The sequence below is a fragment of the Achroia grisella genome, unplaced genomic scaffold (assembly GCF_030625045.1).
Source record: "Achroia grisella isolate CSIRO2021 unplaced genomic scaffold, CSIRO_AGI_Agris_v1 utg770, whole genome shotgun sequence".
In the NCBI taxonomy this organism is placed as follows: domain Eukaryota; kingdom Metazoa; phylum Arthropoda; class Insecta; order Lepidoptera; family Pyralidae; genus Achroia; species Achroia grisella.
The window spans coordinates 1197401-1216855 of NW_026713016.1; the positions used below are offsets into that span (position 1 = coordinate 1197401).

Below are 19455 nucleotides of genomic sequence, written 5' to 3' on the forward strand. Positions count from 1 at the left end.
ATCATCTATTTGTTTAAAAAAAAGTCTTTATATCAGTTATTTGGTGCCCATAATACAAACTCTTCCTAGCTTGAGACTAAATGGCACTATATATTTGTGCATTGCGCTATATTGGTTTCTTGATCTCAATATCAAATACTGTCAGTATTATATGTTCCAAATTCATAGTTAAAGAGGGGTTTTTCATCTAGCTAATTCTGTTGAGTTCAACTGAAAGAAAGAAAAAATATTTATTCAGTGCTTAAGAAATACAAAACATATTATGCCGACCCCAAATAACTGGGATGAGGAAGAACCACATGATGTCAAAAGAAACAAAATAATAATATTTTACATGCATATATATACGTATATATTTATAGATATAATTATTTTTATACACAATAAAAAAAAATCTCATATAAATACTGAAAATATTCTCTAATAAATTTTCGATCTTTATATATGAAAAAAAATATTAATGTTTATTTTTTTATCAGTCCTAATATAGTCTGTAAATATACATTACATATTACATGATATTTACTACAAAAAGGAGTAATAATATAATATTGTATTTCTCTCGTTCTCAAAACTAACTGTAACTATATTTAGAATATTTTATGATAGGATCATGTTTATAAATATTAGAAAGGACTCTACATACACAAAAGTAGACTAAACAAACATGTTATCATGTATCACTAGCTGACCCGCGCGACTTTGTCTTCATCACACTTAATTGACATTTATCATTAAATTTCGTTAAATTTACATAATATCTTTTAAATTATAGCATATATGTTATTCTGATGTACAATCTATATCATTGGAAAGTTTCATCAAAATTCGTTATATATTTTTTGGATGAACTAGTAACAAACATCCATCTATACTCACAAAATTTCGCGTTTATATCTTACTCATATAGTAAGATGTATTACACAGTCGCTCATTCGTAATATGACCTTTGGGCAAAATATTATTTATTTAATCTTGGCGAATAAAGGACCATTACCGTAAATAAACTAGTCGAGTCATGTACTGTATATTAATTACAAATTTTTGGTAACTAGTGCGAAATAATAGCGAATTTATGTAAATATGGTACAATTTTGTTTGGCAAGTTAACGATTCGCATTACCAGAGAAGTACATTCAAATATTATTATTATATTAACAATTAACACAATGACTCTTAGTAATGAAAACACTGTTTTCTAGTAAGTATAGTATAGTATCAACTATAGTGAACTGTAACATGAACAATTATGTTTCTTCTATGTAAATATGTATAATAAAAACGCTGGACCATCCACATCACCATCTAGTCCCAAGCCGAACAGAGCTTGTATTATGGGTACTAGGTACACATAAGTGCTTTTATTGTATATACACACATAATTTACAAAGAAAACACCGAAACGATACAATCATATGAATACAAATGTCTGTACCGTGCGAGGAATCAAACCGAATACCGCTTGGTCCGCTACCATCGGTAGTAAAGCGGATGATGTCCTCTTGCCCGACTACAGCGATGTTATATATGTTAACTAGCTACCCACCCTGGCTTCGCGCGGGTGTACATGTATTATACATATAAACATTCCTTTTGAATTACTATATCTATTAAAAAAACCGCTTCAAAATCCGTTGCGTAGTTTTAAAGTTTCGAGCATATACTCGTATAGGGATGGACAGACAGCGACAGCGACTTTGTTTTATACTATGTAATGATATATATATATATATATAATTGTAATAGGTTAGCCTATACATGCTTCAGTGTTTACATTATTCCAATTTCGCATTGTACTTATATCAGTCTCGTCATCCCTTCCTGATCTGGATCTAAAACCTATCCTTTTATATGCGAAACGAAATGTCCATCCAACCGTCGGCTAGGACAGAAAAAAGTATGTATTGTTCTCGGTCTAAACCTTCTAAACCAGTGATTCCAAACCTGTTTAGTGCTCCAAATTAGCTTTTCTAAAACTCTTATGCTGTCCCCCCAGCATGTAACATACATAAATAATCGCATTAAAAAAGTAATATACAGTAATCATTAATATAGTATATATAATCGTTAATGAAACGGTAAAGTTAATTTCCAAAACCTATAATGAAAAATTGAAATTTACATTCCATATCATTTTAATATAGGCATTTTCGAATTGTCCTCCTGTGGGGTATGGGCCCCACTTTGGGATACACTGGTCTAAACTAAAGAGACAACCCTACACTGTTGGCTCACACCTGCCAGCGTTCCGTATTCGCTGGCCGCCCGTCGTGTAGAGCGGTCGCTTCTCGCATACCCGCCGCGAGTGTTTAACCGCCGCGAGTGTGTTGATGAATCCGTGATTTATGTTTTGACTTTTTTCGTGTGCAATTTCACTCGAGGGACGACCATCGTCGATGGAATTCGCAATACGTGAGCCCCTTTTCTAATATGCTAATAGCGTTGTTTCCCTGATTTGCTTCGTTAATGTTAACGTTCATTAGATTTCGGATACAATTGTATGGATTAATGTTGTTTTCCTCAAATTGAAACAACAAATTGCTATAATTTAGGATGAAGTATTAACGGGAATTTAAAGTATAAAAGTTGGTTTGTTTATTTTCATTTCTTAGGGTATTCTTTTACGAGGAATACAAGTAACAAATCAGCAAATATCTTTACGGTACAAAACATTTTTTTAAATAGAATATTAATATATCTTAGGGATATAAAATATATAAACTTACGACTATAATTATTTAACGATCACTTTGTTATTTGGAAAGATTAATAAGTTTCCATCAGTTTACTTTATGGTATCTGACGATATTTAATATTGAATATCTCTAGACACGATCTCTAAATTTAACTAGTTACTTCTACAATTATTGTATGTTTATACGTTTCTATTAATAAACCATAGTAAATATAAAAATTGATAAACAATAATCATAGAGAAAAGTTCGTAGCACATTGCTACGGCGTAGAAAAGTGCTACGAATAATAAAACGAGTGGATTATATGTACTTACATATTATTTTTGAAATAATAGTTATTAATATTATTTAATAATTATTAACTGTTAACAAATAAACAATATGAATAATTGTAATGGAAATTTATATTAGTTAATTTTTAATTAATTCGTAACAAAATTGTAGCTAAGAATGTTATACATAATTTTCAAATGGTAGGATATGTCCTTATATCTCTTTTGGAATTATAGTCATAAGCATGTGTTATAATATCGGATTCCTACAGTTTCGTCTGGAATCTATTATTTCCTATCCTCGTGGCAATTCCGCAAAACCCTCTTTGAGATTAAGGAATTCACATGTTCAATTTCATTCTCATAGACCAAGTAGTTTTAAAGACTTAGTGATTGATCAAATGAGTTGCAGTTTGTTTTTTTAAACCGTCATTGTACAATTATTAGTTTAAGTTTTAATGGCATATTCTTCAAATATATATTTTTATTTAATTTAAAAATAAATAGAAACATTACTTTTATGCATAATATATAATAACAATTTTTTTTTATTCTAAATTTAAATAAAATCAGTGCTTTCATTAAATAATATATTAAATATATAAAATAAAAGTTAGTATTATAAATTCTAATGATAAAAATATATTTGTAAGATTTAAAAAATAGTTAATATTCTAAGTTCTCGTTAATCTAAACTAATGTTATAAAGGGGTAAAGTTTGTGAGGTTGTTGTGGGTTATTTACTGAAACTACTGAACCGATTTTGAGAATCGAGAATTTTGTTCAATTTCGTTTTAATGTAGATGGGACTTAGAAAAGAAAATAGGTAATTCGAAGTACTAATTACGGTACGATCCATAGGAACTATTAATAGGCGGTTTCTGTAACAAAAAACATTGTAGCAACCGGCTAAAGGCGAAGCTATCAAATTTGCGTGGATCGCTAGTCTCATACAATATTTACATCATCTGGTATAATAATCGTGGAGAAGCAGCCACTTTCTCAACTCAAAGACTAATATTTTATAGTTCTTTAATATTTCTTTATATTTATTAGTGGTTTATCGATTTAGACAGTGATTTACTTCCGATGATAGCAGGTTCGACTTCTCGCATTACACAAACATTTTTATTCACGTGCATGATTATTTGTATAGGTCTGGATATTTTCTATGTAAATATTAATATCAGTTGTAACTATTATTAGATTAGTTAGAAAACGTTTATTTGATACACATAAAATATATAACGAACAGAATTTTTACTTTACAATTTGGATCATTAGTTGTGGTATTAAGTACATTAGTTGTGGACTAAAATAATCCATCACATTTAAAATTAGTACTGTTATTGGAAGTAAAAGTTATGTCTCACATGCGAGTAGGATGAAATCAAGAATAAATTGTATTTACTGCTGTAAGATTGCTGCTAGGTTGTCTGTAAAAGATTGCTTTAGCGATTAGGCCGCCTTTTGTTAGCGTGCTTTCTATTGATTTTTATTTGTATTTTTTTTCTGCACCATAAAGAGTATTATTATTATATCCACTGAATATCTGAATCAATAACAGCTCAGCTTAGCTTGAGCATAGCTGATTATTATTATTGTAAACGTTATGGTGGCCATTGATTCGCAAATCGTAATCAGCGAGACGTAAATTCAAATACCTTTCTTTCATAAAAAATGAGTAATAACAGATTATGAAATATTTCATATTAAAATTATGAAATAGAATAAAGGTTCTCCGGTAGATACTTATTAGGGAAATTCGTATTGCTTTCGGTAGCGAAAAGATATATTATTTTCAGCGCCCAAAAGAATTATTCATCCGTCTATCTATTCTTTATCTTCGTGTCAGACGCCTTTCAAGCAGAAAGAATCATGTATTAAATCATCTTTGTTATAATTATTATGATTCACAGTATTATAAACTATTATCTTTGCAAAGATATAGTATCTAACAAAAGAATTGTTGATATTTGGTGTAGATAATTTTGTACAATAATATTATTTATAAATAGAATTGTACTTTTTTAATTAGCATTTTTTATAATAATATGGATTAAAAATAAAATTATAATAGGATGAATAAAAGAATTTTCATATTCATTTAATGAATTAATACTTTTAACTATACATTTTAGTTTATTTGCCTCCTTCCTTACTAAACCATACATTAAGTCACATAGAGAGTTGTTTTTCATTTCAATTCATACAGCGCTATTATTATTATTATTTTATGAAGACTTAATTGGTAAATATGCGAGATGAAATACGGTATTCAGAAATTAGCTAACAAGTGTCTCATACTTATATAAATAAGGTTCATAATATAACTGTACCTATATCTTTATATTTATGTCAAATTTCTTGCCGGGTAAGTAGAGCGAACTAAGTGCCAAAGACCTTTGTCCATGATATATATGAGTATATTTAATTAATCCAGTTTTGTACCTATTCTCATGTAGTTCCGCTTATGTACTCTCAGGGAAGATGGATATTATTATTAATTTGAACTAGTGACTCTATTACTAGTAAAATGCCAGGTAGGCATCCACATGGTTTCCGCCCGGAAACCATCTTGGATGATTCCTGGTATATTTGTCACGATGGGCTAACTAACCTGACCCCTTATCCTGTCTCCCACTGGCAACCCGCCCGTGTATACGTTAGTGTAACTGACTGCTCTGTCCCTTTACTAACCAATAGTGACCCCGGCAGGATTATCTAACAAAAAATTTAAAATTATAATTTTTTACGCAAATAAAGACATAATAATATCGATACATCTACCACAACAATCATATATCAATCGTGAATATCAATATTTGCATCGTGCAAGGATTCAAATCCGCAATCATCGGAAGTAAGGCGAGGTTTTAAGCCGCTGCACCATCGAGACCGTCAATTGGGTAGTACGTCAACTACTATACGATGACATTATTAGTAATAAATAAATAATACAACATATACCTCATATAATTTTAACGAAGTATTTTACTTTGATAACAAAATTGACAACGAACGACGCCGTCGGCCCAAAAACACGAATAAGCAGGTTCGGAAATTCAATATTGAAGTTTGTTTACGAATCGAATTAGGCTAACAAATAACGGAGTTGGGAAAAAGTTTTTTTATTACCCACATATACGTTACGTCGTTTTCAGAATTACATTTTAAAACGTTTATAATCCCATTATCAAAAAAGCTTTACAACTGCCCGAAAATAATAGAGGTCTTATGGATGATAATGGAATGATGCACCCGCCTGCACTAACGGGTTCCGCTGGCGAGGCACTAGTGGAGGATAAGCATGAGGTCAGGTCAGCCAGCGTGGTAAATTCACAACGAATTTATCACGATGGTTCACAGGGAGAACCGCGTGGAGGTCAACCTGAAATGGCACATGTTAGCAATGGATTTATTCCTCAAACTACTATTCCATTCCCCCACATAAATGAGGTATAGGACGTCCTCCAACTACATGGTGGACCAGTAAGTAAAATATCATTGAGACGGAAAAATTGCTCCGACAACCAAGGACAGATTGTCCTGGCGCCGTAAAATTAGTAGATCCAACGTCATGTAAGTGGGATAGTGTAAAGAAGAATAAGAAGATATATATAAATTATTCTATTGTCTGACGGTATTTATAGTAGTTTAAGTATACTTAAAATAATATTAGTTGTGACTTCGAGTCCTGGTGAAAGAGTCTTTGTATTTTTTAAATGGATAATAATGAATGCTGCTGATTCGTTCGCTATTATTCTTAATTGACTAGGAACCCATGCTAGAGTAACATTTATACCAGAGCAGTAGGCTTTGACCTATTTGCAAGAATATAATAGGGTTGTTTTTGGCATGGATGGATACTTCTGGATATCTTATAAGCAGCTTAGACGCTACAACGGTATACTCTGTCGAAAGATTAGAGGAGGATGATAAGATGAGCATCTAAGGTCAGTCTGCTCCTTCTGATAAATAAACCAGGAATTAATCACAATGGTTTCCAAAGAATTAACCATACTAACATGTTATATATGAAATGAAATGATATTTATTCAGTAGAAGAAAAAACTAAAACACACATTAAACAAATAAAAAAAAGAATAAGAAACAGTGCGACAATTATAAAAAAAAAATCAGTACATGTGTATGTATGTCGAAGCACTGAATAGATCCGTGCTCAGTATAATGCTGCAGCGGCTGGAGCGCTGCAACGCTGTTTTTCAGCACAAGATTGTATAAGTGATATAAGTGGATTTCTTTAAGCAATTATTTTGTTTCCACGATAATAATAAAAACAAGAACTATTCAGTGAATCGACATTATATTAATTCTGTTATAAGTAGAATATTGCGACAATGTAATCGAATGTAGTCACCAAACTCTCAATTATTTATTTCATTTCATTTATTAATTCGCATTTAAACTTATATGGATTGGAGACAGAGTAACTGGTAGCTGATAATTTTATTTCAACATTCGACTAGGCATATTACAAAATCTAAAGATAGTCTTTTGTCATAGTATTACTCCTCATCGTTCGACACCATAAGCTCAAGAGAGATATGACCGATTTTGAAAATTATTACAAAGAATAATCTTTGTACCAAATAAACTTTCTATATATAAATATAGAAAGTTTATTCATGTATATAAATACAATACTGTATATACCAGCTTATCCGCGGAAATGAGCTAGTGTAAAAGAAAGTAATTTATTAACAATAGGTGCACTATATTTTCGTTGATTCATTAAATTTCTGTTACTTATTTTATATTATACGGTTTGTGGACAAGCTAACATTTCCCGTCTGCGAGAAGTCAGTTTAGTTCAACTATTTAATGTGGACTTAGCGTGCACGGCTGTTATTAGCTTCATATTTTCTTGAGAATATGAAACACACATATAGGTTATTTACCCATTTGCAAGAGGCTTATATTTTTCACGCAAATCTATATATACGATATATATTATACCTACCCGCCCCGGCTTCATACGGGTGTACATATATTACGTATATATGTATACATATAAATCTTCCTATTGAATCACTCTATCTACTACTAAAATCTGCATTAAAATCCGTTGCGTTGTTTAAAAGCTGTAGGCGAACAAATAGCGGAAGCGACTTCATTTTATACTACCTAAAGATTATACTAGTAGCTCATATTGGCTTTGCTCGGGAGCTGGTGACATTTATTAGAAAAGAAAAATATATAAACAGTATATATTTAATAATGTATGTATGTACTCACTGTTAAGCGCCTAGATGTATTTATATATGTATATTATTACTATTATATATAAAGATATCACCAGAATACCAGTGTCGTGGCACCCCGTCACGGTATATGCTGATCGCAGACCTATTTGGTACCATATACCATATACTTAAACCAATTTGTAAATAAAATATCACATATTTTTATGTATTTTATGTTTATCAAATAATCGTATGTTCTTTCATTATTTAAATAGCTGCAATATGTTTGAACTTATGTCAATTGTAAATTTACAGAGTTTATTTACTGGAGTAAATGTTATTAACAGTTGTATATACAATATATTGCCGTAACATGTACGCTCGTTCTCACATTGCTCTGGGATAATGTATAGTTCAAACGATGAAAAGAGTTATTCAATTCGGTTCTGAAGTTATTTGCTAATTAAAAAATATTATTTTCTATTCCGTTTACATTAAAAAATTTGCTCTCACTTTACAACTAGTACAAATACAATTAGTCTATTCGAACTCCAATTTAACCCCAAAGGTTGTAAATTACAACTTAGCACTGAATAACTTTATACATTTATATTTTTGTACGACTCTTAAATGTTTAAAATATATCATTAAAAACAAATGAATCCTATAGATTGCGGTGGGTTTGCTCCCGTAACTTTGGAATCGAATATCGTCGGATGTGTCTTAAGTCTATAATAAACCACGAGATGGAAAAAAACAATCAATACCTTCAAATAAAAAAATAATATATAGAAAGAAGTTCAAAGGAGAATTAAAGGCATTTCTAGTAAGAAGATGAGTATAGACGGATAAATGGATGGATGTTTGTTAGTCTTGCAAAAACTACTGAACGGATTTTCATGAAACTTACAGTAATATACATCAGAATAACAAATAGGCTATAAATTTCATGCGGGTAAAACCGCGGTCATAGCTAGGATGAAATAACCGCAACGGTGCTTGTCACAAAATGTAAATATTATTATGTTTGTAAAGAAATCTATTATTCTATTCCATTCAAATTTTCGTGACTTTGTCACGTCCACATGTTCTTATCGGAGACAACGTAGCTTATAGTAAAATGCTTTAGTTGTACATACTGTAGAAGTTTACCGATCCATTAAATTTGTTGTTTGGTTTGATGAGTTGTTTAACTTTCAAATATTGTAAATCTGTGGCATTAAACGCTCTCTCTAGCTTAGATTAGATATATTCAACACCCGTAACTAGTTTCAAATATCTACTCAATTCTAGTAAATATCATAATAGCATATAAAAAACTATTTTTACATAAAAAACCGTTTAGTCGTGAAAAGGTAAGGAACAGTTATACTTTCGTATTCACAACATTCTAATAATCTGTTACTAACATTATAAGAGCGAAAGTTTCTGTATATATATGGATAGATGGATGGAACATATTTGTTACCCTTTCACGCAATTGTGTTCGTTCTTCTTATGACAAGATAAATTTCCGAATGAGTGGTAGATTATAAAAACGAAGTATGATTCAAAAGTGCTTAAATTTAAATTTATTTGAATAAAGAATTTTCTATTCTATTGATACGATTATACAAATATAAACTTTAGTAAGTTACTAATAGAGGTGTACTTCAGAAATTAAGTACACCGTTTCTCTATTAATATGAATATACAGAAATAACCCTTACTAAATAGCCTACTGGAATATACAGTGTACCTATAGCTGAGTATGTTTGTTCCAAGTTGGATTGCAAATTCAAGTGAGGGCAAGGCACAGGTACATTTGCATGACTGACGTGTTTTCGCTTCGTCCAGTAATTGAGCCAGTGGTACGGTCAGCGAGAGGTTGCGAATCCTCCCTCGGAATATATCTTTACATAAATTTGTATTTGAAATGAAAAATATACATTTGACGATACAAATGAATAAAGTGTTTATTTGTTATAAATCATGATGACCTCGGTGGTATAGCGGTCTAACACACCGCTTTACATCCGATGGTCGCGGGTTCGATTCCTCGCACGCCACAAACTTTTGTATTCATGAATATGATTTTTTGTATCGGTCTGGGTGTTTTCTACGTATAATATGTATGTATTTACAAAAAAAAATATCTATGTATTTGTATCAGTTATCTATTACCCATAACACAAGCATTAGCTAGCTTAACTTGGGACTAGATGGCGCTGTGTCAATTATCCTGAGATTATTATTATTATCATTCATAATTCTGCTTTCAGAAATATTATATGGTTGAAATACCAGTAATTTAAATTATAAGGTTAAACGGTTTTATGATTATATTCTCAAAGACTTGCTTAAGGTATTAATAGATAACTTTGATACCAGCATAAACCAAACCTCGATTCGCTGATTTAACAATGTTTTTTATGCATAATTTTAAAAAAATATTGGAACTGCATACCTTATAAACTATACATAGCATACTCCTCAACGCAATTTTCGTAAAAAGGGATACAAAGTTTTTGTGTCATGTATTAATACGTCATAATTTACTAGAGGCGTCATAGCTTAGTAGTTACTATTATGATTTACACCCAAGAGCTCATGGGGTTCAAATTGGAGAACGAGCAAATATTTTTTTTGTGTTTCAAATATATCCAATGCAATATGGGTTTGTGAAGCTTTGCTTTCGCCGCCACATCACCTTTTGGCAATGCCTCTGGCTACCCCATCTGCGATAACAATCATAAAGATATGTTTGAATTTTATTATATACGGGAATGAAACGTGAAATATTTCCATGGCAGCGATATTTTTAATTACAAAGAGAGTCGGATACCTTTACAAGTCCGCCGACTAGCCGAGGAATGTAGACTCGGGGCTTTCTTAAGCTACGTTCTGATTACGGCGAAATTGTTTTTGTAACGCTTCCATCGTAATTGATTCGCCTATTTCAAATAGCGAAATAAATTGTTTTGAGTAATTTCAACTTTGCTACAAAAGGCCATATTGAAATTGAGTGAAGGTTAAATGTTTAGCAGGCGATGTATTATAATGATATGAACTTGGGTTAAACGAGGTTGTTGTATTAAACGATTGTTTTTGTATTACCAGGTGCAAATAGTACCGAGAGGTACTATAATCATCTATTGTGGTACAGGCATGTAATGTATAGGAATAAAGATAAATGAAATATAGGAATAAAAAATGTTTTGAGGAAGGTATTATATATGTACATATGTGTATTATAAAGCAAAAAAAGGCCGAAAAAGAGATGGATGGACTGTGTGTAAGATGGAAAGAAAGGGAGTAAATGACGAGATGACTGCGAACAGGGATGAATGGAATCGAAAAACATATTAAGCCGACCCCAAATAAATGGGATAAGAAGAAGCAGGTAATGATGATATCAGGTGGAAATAGAAAATTATTGGCGTGGGTGTGGCGTTATTTTATTTTGTAACATGTATCTAGGTTCAAAGGTGAGAGAAGGCAGTGATATTATAGAATATGGAGTCTGGCATAGACTAAGAGTCTTTTAGAATAGTCTGTGAATAGTAGATATCTGTATACCATATATATATCATCTCATATCATCAGGCGGTGCTTCAGTTTATTTGTCATACCATTTATATAAAGAAATTGCGATTTTTTATATTCAATTTTACCACAAAAGATCCTTTTGAAATTGAGTGAAGGTTAAATGTTTGGCTGGCGGTTAATTATAATGAAATAAACTCACTTTAGAAAAGCAATTATTATTACATTATCGGGTGGAAATAGAAAATTATTAAGAGGGCAAGTTTGTTTTTAAACCACCAATGGAAAATGGATCTTATAAATATTAGATTCAAAAATTTTACCTTCGTAGAGAACTTTAAACGTTATCCGTTACTTATCCGGGTCGAGTCGTTTTTAATTACACTGCGTAATTAAAATGGATATTGAGAAAATTGCGAACTTGTACGTACATCTAAAATAATTTAAGATTGTAATTTTACAAAAATAAACACTTCGATCTTCACAAATTGGTATAAAAGCCAATGTGAACTACACGAATGATTGCGACATAGACACTAGTCTATGTCATATGCACAAAAAAACCACTACGTTTACTCACCTGAGAAACACCCCAGTGACCGTAAGTTCAAATTTGTCTAAATAAAAAAACGACGACCTCGTTGGTCTAGAGGTCTACCACACCGCTTTACGACCGATGATCGTGGGTTCGATTCCTCGCACGGCACAAACATTTGTATTCATGAGTATGATTGTTTATATCGGTCCTGAGATTAAAAAAAAAACTTTGTACATATCTAAATATATGTATATTTTAACTAACGCTCCGGTGAAGGAAACGCCGATAGTAAAGTAATAATGAATTGAAAAGACCGCGGTACATTATCCCCTTGCCATTTTGGGTCCGAAATACACCGTACGAAATAACGGAGTCAAGCGTTGCGTTCACCACAACATCTACAGTTGACAATGCTTCTGACTGCCCCATTTGTGATAAAAATCGTGACGGCATGATAGGTGTTATAAATGAAAACATATTACTTGTAAGTACATTTTATTGGTCACAGTTTTGTGATAGTATCAAATTAAAAAGGATATAGGATACTAGTTAGCGTTGCTTAAATGGTCATGGGCCATGTATGCCGCCGATACGATGGCAGACGGAGCAAGCGCATCCTAGAGTGGAGACCCCGTGAGGCAAAAAGAAGTTAAGACCCGGTTAATAATATAAATAATGTATATTAATCACGAAAGTTTCAAAATAACTATTGCAAAAAGAAGTATTGGCGGACCATCAGCCAGATCGATAATATAGGAATAGCAGCTGGAAGAGTGGTACCGACAAGCCATGAACCCTGCAGAGTAACAGATCGGAGAGGCATATGCCCAGCTATCCCATACTGAAGAAGAAGATGAAAATAATGAATGATATCTTTAATAGAATTTGGAATTGCCTCCTATACAAATGAATATATCAGTAACTATAATTATATTATGAAATAATATTATTAAATGTGTATTTGAATATATATAAATTGGTATTAACAATAATTAACAAATATATAATTCTATGTAATACGTCTTTAGAATCTTTAATATCAATAAATTATGAATTATTATACTGTTTCTTTTAAACAACTAATATAAGAATAACAGTCTGGTTTCTAATTTGTAAAATAATTGGATATTTAATTAAGCTGAAATATAATATAACACGAAAAAATAATAATTTTATTACCTTAAACAGAATATCTTACATTTTAGCAGTCTCTTGTTATCAAACAGTAATATTGGACTTTATTACTTAGTTCCTGAATTTGTTCAAGAGAGCGCCAGCTCCAAGAAATATGATAATATTACTTTGTTCTAGTTATGATTTGCCGCTGTCTATTTACGTTTATCTTTTCATCTGATATTTATTGGCTTTTCACCAAAACGAAATTAGAATTTATTTCATTTCAAAATTTATATAAACACTAGACTCGACTGAAGATAAATGAAATAACAAAATGAAATTAGATGGAAGAGAATGTTCTATGGTTATTCTACATTTACAATTGTCATGTATGAAAATGACTATGCACAGAAAAAATTGTATAAAAAAATAGTAGAACAAAAAAGACGTATATACAAACAGACACATAAGTAAAGTATAGCTTAGACAGCTCTTTCTATCTTAGACTAAAAAAGCATGACTACAAACAGTAAAAATTCATATGTCAGTTTGTTTCGAATCCTCTAGTACCTGCCGGAGGTAGATCTCAGTCCTGGAATGACGGATCGCATATATCGGCGTCTAACCGTAAGCAGAAATACCCCGACTGAAGCAGTGAAGTCGAGTGATACTTTTTTGAGTCAGGTACTTTAAACGAAGTATAACTCCGCTTCCAGGTTCTTCAAAAAAGTTATAGCAACAGTAAAGCCGGAGCACATAACAACATCTTTTTGATAGTTTGTTGGTAATGAGTATAAAGCATTAACTGTGGTACCTATTATTACGTAATGTACAAGTAAAATATTAGTACAGTCAAGTAATAAGTAATAATATGTACTCAGTACTTTGTCACAGTGACATTATTGACACTTCCAGACATTTTTTACATATCACCTATAAATTGTTATTAACTTATAAAATAAAATATATATTGTAATCTCAGATGAAATGGTCAGAAATAAAATAACTATCGTACTTAATAATGTAATAACTAAATTTATAAATGTTTTTGATGTTGACTTGCAACACTTGATATGCCCACATTTCGCTACGTATATCTGAATCCAAAGTTGGAAGGGGCGAGCGTACTACCGTCTTTCGGATTAATTTTTGGTTTGTTAGCGGATTTTCAAAATAAAAAGTCAATCATAAATATAAAATAATCCACAAGGATTTTTTGCTCACTTCTCAATTTGAACTGACAATCTTCTTATACCCAATCAGGGTCGTAAATCTCTAGATTACGATGACAAAATAATTATCATATCTCAGGGCAACTCCTACAGGGCCGTCTAGTCTTAAGCTAAGCAGAACTTGTGTTATGGGTACTAGATTATGGATACACTCAGAAAGACTTTATACAAAGTGGTCTGCGTGGATACATCTTTGTTATTTACAATAATAACAATAATTCAAGACAATACACAATACGCAATCTAGTATCAAGGAGAGCAAAGTATGGGTACTAGACAACGGATATAAATAATTAGATGCACTGTTTTGTAAATGAATAATATACATATAAAACACTCGTTACAAACAATCAGACTAAGAAAAACAACTCGTTGTGGCATGCGGGGAATCAAACCCACGAGCATCAGAAATAAGGCGGTGTTACTACACTGTTACACCACATAAATTGATTTTTCCTTACATACATTGCTAAATAGTTCTCTAGAACTATATCTTGAAGTTAGTCTTTACTGTTCTTGATATACAAAACCAAGGAAGCCCTCGTACAGAGTACATATCGCATGTCATCATATATGTTGCTGCGGTATTTAATATAATATAATAACAATGTTGGGAATTCACAAAACTATGCTCGTACCAAACTGCTTGCGATAAACATGAACTGTAAATTATTAATGAAGATAGGAGTACAGTCTAAAAATCGATGAAATCCACTATTTTTGAGTGACAACCCTAGGTGATTCTAGTCCTGAGTAGACATTTAATTTCTTTTTGTTGCAAAATTGTAAATAAAAATAGATCATCTTTAATACAATGTAAAGTTAAATATCTATTTACCTACAATTAAATAAATAAATAGAGAAAGATAACCAGCACATTTATACGAGAACGGACATCAAGTCTTAGTAATGTAATATCAGAGTTCACTATCATATCTCATCCTGCTTTTTTTTTCAAAGACTTTATAAGAAGACATACAGAAGGTTCAACCAGGACCTAAATATTTTTTAACCGTTTAAAGACGCAGAAGTATTTTATTAAAATATTATAATCATCCTAAAATACATATATGTATAAATGACGGCCTCGATGGTTCAGTGGTTTAGCACAACTCTTTACTTCCGAAGGTCGCGGATCCGATTCCTCGCATGGTATAGACATTTGTATTCATGAATGTGATTACTTGTATCAGTCTGTGTGTTTTGTATGTATATGTATTTATAAAAACAATCTAATTATTTATATTGAATTATTTGTCTAGTACCTATAACACAAGCTCTGCTTAGCATGAGAGTTGATGACTCTGAGTGAATTGTCCTGAGATATCATATTATATAGATGTAATTAATTATTTTTGTATGTAAACAAAACTTGTGCTTAGTTTATTTAATTTAAGTTTTTAACAAATTCAGCATACATGCGGAATAAACCGTATAAAATATGAAGTTTGATTTTTCCTTATTCTGCTTTGAATAGAACTAATTCTACACAAGTAGGTACGATGGATTCGAATATTCGTGATGCTCAATAGGAGTAAAGTCGACAAAATGATTCTACCATTAAGGATAAGTACGATGGATATTTTTTCATTTTTTCCTATTTGATTCATACCCAGTCATAAGGAATGCTCTCGATCGATTACGTTATTACTCGTACATCGTCTTTATATCTATAATACGAAAATATTTTATAACGAAAGAGAACAGCATAGCGTGGTTAGTTACTACACTGAATTAGACCGTAAAGATTACGAGTTCAAGTCAGATTGACAATAAAAAATGTGTTTTAATTTATAATTCTGTCTGACTCTCCACTGATGTAAATCTTATCGATATTTATTATTCGAGAAATCACAAGATACTTGTATTTAAAAAAAATAATAGTTTTTAAAACTAATAACAGTTCTTAGATAAAAATATACATGTATTTTGAATGTATCGTCATTATTTAGAGACAATATTTAAAACTAAAACTAAACTAAAGAAAGATAGTGCATGTTATGAAGCTCCAGTATTGTAAAGAATTACCTAAACCTATGCGGATTTGACTGACTTAAATGTTTATGATAATAGTCTTCATAATAATTAATAAATATGTTTTATATTTCATAATCATTACTCATATTTTAGTGTTTTTTTAATATTAACAAAATAACTAACTAATTATGTGGTTATAGTCAGTCGTTTTGTTCATATTAAGAACTTACAACTAACAACTATTTTAATCACTTATCAGATTCATCATCATAATCAGTTCATTCGTTTAGGAGCTACAATTCCACAGACTGAAACACAAATATATGTATAGACACATCAAACTTATTAAACCCCACATTTTGCATCAGATGATAAAAATAAAAGTCTTCACAACATATATATATACACGCTTACATATATGAACTGTGAAAACGTTACACTCCTTTTATGGGCAGTCGTGAAAAAAAATAATTTTCTCCTTTGCAATTCCAACGTAATAGGGTAAAAAGTACTTTAACTGTTACATTGTGCTTATCGTCGTGTCTGAGCTGTAATATAAAACAAATGCAATCCGATAAACAGCCAACAACGCGATGTAGTTACAGATTTTTTCGCTGTTTCGCTACGAAATTACATATATTTTTTCTTACACGACGGTGTTTCAACAAAGTGTTAGACTTTTATTGTTATTTCAATGACGACCTTCGCACATTAGATGGCGAGTCATTTGAGGTCATAGGTTCAAAGCCTGCTTATTCGTGTAATTGGTATGGCAAACAAGCGGACTATAAGCGGTAACTGTCGCCTAAGTATTGAAACTACGGACATCATTATCATGTGACATCACTCATGTATTGTCATTCAATAGGAAAAAGACACCATGTATCTTATCCTGCAATTTCAACGCCTAATCTTTACCCTATAACCACAACACAGAATTCAAAGTAGTAGTAGTGTCAGCTGAAATATGTGATACTGAAGTACCCACGCAAAATACTTTTTGCAAAGTTGAAGTGTGACACTCAGTTGGTGAGACCAATTAAGAAAAATACCGTTTTTTTAAACCGGTATTCTGGTTTCTTGCATATTATTTTATTATGCTAAATATACTTCTGAGAATTAGTTTCTTATGTGATTACTATAAATGTAATTTTAAATATATGGGCATATCAATACTTTGTACCAACTAGTTTTAATTTTATTGATTTGTTTCTTCTATTTCTGCCATCAAAAAACTATAATTGCTTTGTAGTGCCACAATTCAAAAGTAAAGTTAGTAAAGTGGTGATAATGTAGGTACATATATATGTAAGTTTATATATCTGTTACGAAAAGCTCTGCTACCAAAAAATGTTGTGGAATAAATGTGGAAGCGTGTGAGGGATAAAAGTCAGTCGGACCTTTTGGATGCGCCGAGGTTTTCGCTGATCTCCAGCTCGTATCAGGATCCAGGGTTAATAGCACCATATCACTTTTGTTCAGCTCGTATCAGAGTCCAGGATAGGTATAGCACTATATCACTGTTCAGATCAGAAACTTGCAATCATTAGGTTTATAACACGTTATTAATTTTAGGTTGCACCACGCATTTTTGGGTTAGAAACGTCTCGCGTGTGTCGGCTCGGTAAGGAGTTCATTCCAACAGTCAACGTCATGGTAGGGAAAAAAGAAGGAAAAGAGAGGGCAGGCCAAATATGCCTACCTACATTTTTTAACAATATCTTGACATATACAACAATTCTGCGCGCGTATTTGTCACATAGCTCCTAAATAGGTTTCTGGTTTGGATGATATTTTGTGTATATATTTTAAAAGGTACTTCCGTGACTTATAAACAATTAAACCGAGCAGGATAAATTCATCCGCTAATCTAATTATAGCATTACCTAAGTTTTTTAATTGCAACAAATACTGTTAGAATTTCAAGTACCTACTCATCATTTGATTCTCGTGAGATTGAAATAGAAAGAAGAATAGACAGATACCGTTAAAAAAAACAACAAAAACTATAAGACCATAAAAAGAAACATAAATACATTTAACATTGAAAACAACGATGCACGATTACAGATTCTTGCTCCTGTCAAATTGTATTGAATTTGCGACAATATTATTGTTTTATTGGGTTACAGAAGTTCCTTTTTATGTAATAAAACAATAGACAATAGACAATTCCGTGCACGCATATCTCACTGTGTCTATAAAGGAGACAACAGATGCGTCTATAAAATGGCCTGTACAAATATTTATTGCTGCAGCCCTTCAAACATGACCTTTTTTATGAGCTTCGATTCCCGGGGGAGGATTATACAATCGCAATAAGAATTGGATTGACATGGCAGTCATATTATGTCTGTTTTGTAAACTAGAAAAGACGTATTGATTTCGTTCGGAATTGTGTATAATGGTTATATTCATTATACCTTATTCATCGAATCGTTAAAACAACAATTAACCTATTTTAGTTTTACAACTACTAAATACGCATCCTTTGAGCAATCTTCTTTTATTTGAAAATAAGCTAATAACACAAAAAATAATTCAGTTCTTCTCGACTGTAGTAGTTATCCGAGTTAGTACAGTAGGTAGTATGAGTTTATAGATTATTTTAATTGATTAGAGATTATTTTAAATATTTGAACGTACTCACATAAATTGAGATTTAATATATTGCGCATATATTATAATTAGGCGATCATAATGAGTTGACAATTACTAAATAAATATAAATGAGTCTACGCTAATAAATACTATCAGAACGAAAAATAAAAAAACAAATGTTTAAGTTATACATTTAAGACAATTCTAGCTTAGCTCCGTATCCAGGCTTACTTAACAAACTGGGTTTCTAAAGTTTTAGCGTTTTCTATCAGATGAGTCATCAGGAGTCAT

The 19455-nt window shown here is 31.5% G+C and overlaps 1 protein-coding gene across 1 annotated transcript in view; it reads left to right on the forward strand.

Moving 5' to 3' along the window:
* The first annotated feature begins 2271 nt into the window (after window positions 1–2271).
* The window catches only part of LOC131850535 (acid sphingomyelinase-like phosphodiesterase 3a), a 67423-nt gene continuing 50239 nt past the window's right edge, over window positions 2272–19455 (forward strand). The window contains exon 1 of the mRNA XM_059200785.1: window positions 2272–2412. The gene's annotated coding sequence lies outside the window, so the exon portion shown is untranslated. The remainder of the gene's footprint in view (window positions 2413–19455) is intronic.